At 45.8% G+C, this 4,384-nt stretch overlaps 1 pseudogene; it reads right to left on the reverse strand.

The window, feature by feature from the left end:
• Positions 1–283: 283 nt before the first annotated feature.
• Positions 284–1,204, reverse strand: LOC118849022 (annotated as a pseudogene).
• Between the last annotated feature and the right edge of the window lie 3,180 nt (positions 1,205–4,384).

The raw sequence follows: 4,384 nt of genomic DNA on the forward strand, positions 1-4,384 counted from the left end.
AGCAGCGGTTTGGGGTCATCACTGTGGAATTTGTGGGGAGAAACATGGGGGTCATTCTGTCCCTCCCCCCTCCTGGAAGGGGAGCAGATGTCAGAAGAGGCCATGGGCACTGGATCCGTGGAGGCAAGCCCAGGGGTGGGGAATCCTCCCCACTCCCCCATCCTCCAGGGGGCTGACCCTGGTGAGTTGTCACTCATCAGCAATGGCTCCAAGCTCCCTGCAGGTTCCCTGAGCCCTTCTGCCTGTTGGTTCTCATCTTGCCCCGAGGGGCCCCCTGGGGGCCTCAGTGGCCCTGGTTTGTCAGCTCCTGTGAGATGGACTTTTGAAGGTGCACCAAGTACTGGCTGTAGAGCTCGATGTCGTTGTGCCCAGCATCCTCCACCCGAAGTAGCTCCTAAGCTTTCGGGAGGCGCTTATACAGCGCTAGTCCATATGAGAAGTCAATCACCTAGTTCTCGGTGCCCCGGATTATCAGCTTAGGCCACGTGATCTTGAAGACCTCAACGCTGGGGAAGACATCAAAGCAATAGGCCTTCTTGGTATCAGGGAAAGAGATCCTCATGCCCGAGGTGAGGGGGGGATGCAGCACCACAGCAGCACACTAGTAGCTCGAGGCCAGGTCCACGGTGGGCACCGTTCTGATGCTCTGCCCGTACAAGATGATGTTCTCTGGCCTGATGCCATGCCTGGTCTGAAGATCCTGCCAAACAGCGTCGATATCAGTATAGAGATTCTTCTCTGAGGGTTTTCCTGAGCTCACCCCGTAGACTGAGTAGTCATAAGAGAAGATGTTGCAGTTAATGCGGGTGCCCAGGCCAATGTAGATGCTGCTCATCTGGCCCAGGTTCACTGCATTGCCATGGGAGAACAGAACCGTGAACCTGGCCCCTGGCACACAGCGGACGTACATACAGGAGATGCGGTTCCCCCGACTGCTCTTGGTAAAGAAGACCTCAGTCGTGTCTAGATCATGCTGTGTACATTCGAAGTCGGGTCGCTCCGTCAAGGGCAATTTCCAGCGGCCCAGGGTCCCCCCAGAACCGCGCCCCGGGGTGCAGCCCCCTTCACTGGAACCCGGCTCAGCCTCGGCCACACAGGGGTAGGTAGGCTCTGGAGGCAGCAATGCTGATGTGGCTGCGATTCGTCCCGGACATGGTGGACAGCAGAAGAGGCAGCAGAGTTCGCTGATGTTTAGGACGTTCATGGCGGAGAGGGAGTCACGCTCATGTGAGGGAGGAGCCCAGATCCAAGGCTGCGCTGCCCAAAGCTCTGGGGATACAATGTCTGGGAACCATTGTGCTCCAAGCCCAGCCATAAGCGGCCCCCGGGCCGTTCGCCTCCAAGCTCCGGCTAGAGAAGGCAGCTCTGGGCCACCGTCCCCGCCGCGCCCCGCGGCCCCGCGTTCCGTGCCACCGCTGGTCTTGGCTCCAAGATCCAGCCTCGTCCTCAGGGCTCCGGCTGATATGCAGGTGAGGAGGCGCCCCTGCTCCCCTGCCCACCCCGCCCTCCTTCCCCGCCACCCCTCCCCTCAGAAAGTGCCTCAGTTTTCTTTATAAAATAAAGATGTTATACTAGATTGTCTCTAAGGTCTCTAGGTTCTATCGTTTTATGGTCTTATGAACCTATGACAGAAAAAATAAGAACAGTTGCCGACTTTAAATACTGTTGTTCACGAATTAGCCATTGGACTGCCATGACAACCCTTTGAAGTAGGAAACACGAGCATCATTACTTCCACTTTATAGTAAAGGAAACTGAGTCTCGGAGAGGTGAAACAGTTTACCCACGGTCAAATAACAAGCAAGTGTTGGAGTCAGAATGTGAATCCACCTCTTCTGAATCTACACCCAGAGCTCTTGCCTATTACCGGGAGTTTACCAACATCTTTCTCTCTCTCTCTCTCTCTCTCTGTATACACATACACACACATATATATGCAAATATATACACACATACATATATGTGTATTTATTATAGATATATGTGTGTATATATGTGTGTGTAGATATAGATATTTTGATAGAGCAGCTAGATGGCTCAGTGGATAGAGTGTTGGGCTTGGAGTCAAGAAGACCAGAGTTCAAATTTGGTCTCAGATACTTATTGCTGCATGATCCTGGCAAGTCATTTAACCTGTTTTTCTTAATCCACTGGAGAAAGAGAGGGCAAACCACTCATGAATCTTTGCCAAGGAAACTCCATGGATGGTAAGGTTCACAGGGTCATGAAGAGTCAGACATGACCCAACAACAACAATACATACATATATATCTATATGCGTGTGTACGTATCTCACAACTGCCTCCATAAACTGCCAAAGATAGATATAGATCTCTATATACATATGTATACATACATACATACATATCCATACACATACATACATCTATAGATAACTACATTTCAATAAAATTGATTTCTTTTGAAATCCTAAGTATCTTAATTTGTGCATTTAAAACATTGTTTTGACAAAGGGTCCACAGACCTCATCAGACCACCAGAAGGGTCTAGGACACAAAAAAACATCAACCCCAGCTCTACACTGATCTGTGGAGCCTACAAGTAAAGGGATCCTGGTGAGTCTTCCAAACCGGGATGCATCTGATTCAACTTTTTTAAAACCATATTTTAAGCAAAATTATTATTTATTATTTATTTTTATCATTCTTTGTAAAATTTCAAGTTCCAAATTCTTGTCCTCTCCTTCACCCTTCCCCCACCCACTGGGAAGGCAAGCAATATATCAGTTATACATGTAAAACCATGCAAAACTTATTTCCATATTAGCTATATCACAAAAAGCAAGGAAAATAAAGTGGGAAAACTGTACTTCTATTTACACTCAGAGTTCATCAGTTCTTTCTCTGGAGGAGGACTGCATTTTTCAGTATGAGTCCTTTGGAATTGGATCATTGTATTTATCAGAATAGCTAAATCTTTCGCAGTTGATCATCATTACAATATTGCTTTTACTATGTATAATGATCTCTAGTTCTACTCACTTTACTTTGCACCAGTTCATATAGGTCTTCCCATGTTTTTCTAAAACTGTCCCCCCAATCATTTCTTACAGCACGATTGTACTCCATCACAATCGTGTGCTACAACTTGTTCAGCCTTTCCCCTCAATTTCCAATTCTTTGCCACCACAAAAAGAGCTGCTACATATATTTTTGTATGTATAGGTCCTTTTCCTTTTTTCTTTGATCTCTTTGGGGTACAGACAGTAGTAGTATCAGGTAAAAGGGCATGCACAATTTTATGGCCCTTTCAGCATAGTTCCAAATTGTTCTTCAGAATGGGTGATTTTCTGATGAGACTTTTCACATTTTCTTCCATTTTTTATTCTTTTGACTTTGTTTTATTGTTTCTTGATGTCTCGTGGAATCATTAGCTTCCTGTTGTGCAATTATAATTTTTAAGGAATTATTTTCTTCAGTAAGCTTTTATATCACTTTTCCCACTTGACTGATTCTACTTTTTAAGGTGTCATTTTCTTCAGTAATTTTTGTGCCTCTTTTGCCAAGCTGTTAATTCTCTTTTTACCATTTGATTCTATCAATCTTGTTTCTTTTCTTTTCCCAATTTTTCCTCTACCACTTTTATCTCTTTCTTTAATTGTTCCAGGAATTTTTGTTAGGCTTTCGCCCAAATAGCATTTTTCTTTGAGCTTTGGTTATTGGGGTTTTTACATTGTTATCTTATTCTGAGTTTTTGCCTTGGTCTTCACTGCCACTTTAGCATTTCTATGGTCAACTTCTTTTCTCTTTCTTTTTTTTTTGCTCTTGTTGTTTGCTCATTTTTCCAGCCTATTTCTTGACTTTGTACTTTATGTTAAAGTTGGACTCTGCTCCCATGGGGGTTGGGAGGCACCATACCAAGCTTTAGGCTTTTTGTGCTGCTATTTTTAGAGCTAATCCTGGGGTCTGCAAGTTTTTGCTACTTCCAAGATGGTCACTGCTTACCTTGTCTGCATTCTGGCTTTTATTCAGGAAGGGACCCTGCTCCCCTGTAGGTACAAGCTCTAGTGCTATTCTTGGCCCTAGAACTGTGATCAGGGTGCCTGCTCTCCTGCAGCCACAAGCACTCCTGCCTGCCTTGGAACTGTGACCCAGAACATCGTATGGGCAATAGAGTTACTAATCATCACCAGCTGCACCCAGTGCCAGCAAAGGATCCCCTGTAATCTCCTTCTGACTAATTGTCTGACCCCCTTGCCATCTCTGGGCTGATAGCTCCTGAAACTGCTGCTGCAGCTGCACACTCTGGGCCAGTCCCAACTCCCGTGTCACAGACATTTCCTGCTGATATTCTGAGTTGTCAGGCTGGAAAACTATCTCAAGTCAACCTTTTGTTGACTCTACCCCTCCAAAATTTGATTTGA

This window comes from Trichosurus vulpecula, chromosome 4 (genome assembly GCF_011100635.1).
Source record: "Trichosurus vulpecula isolate mTriVul1 chromosome 4, mTriVul1.pri, whole genome shotgun sequence".
In the NCBI taxonomy this organism is placed as follows: domain Eukaryota; kingdom Metazoa; phylum Chordata; class Mammalia; order Diprotodontia; family Phalangeridae; genus Trichosurus; species Trichosurus vulpecula.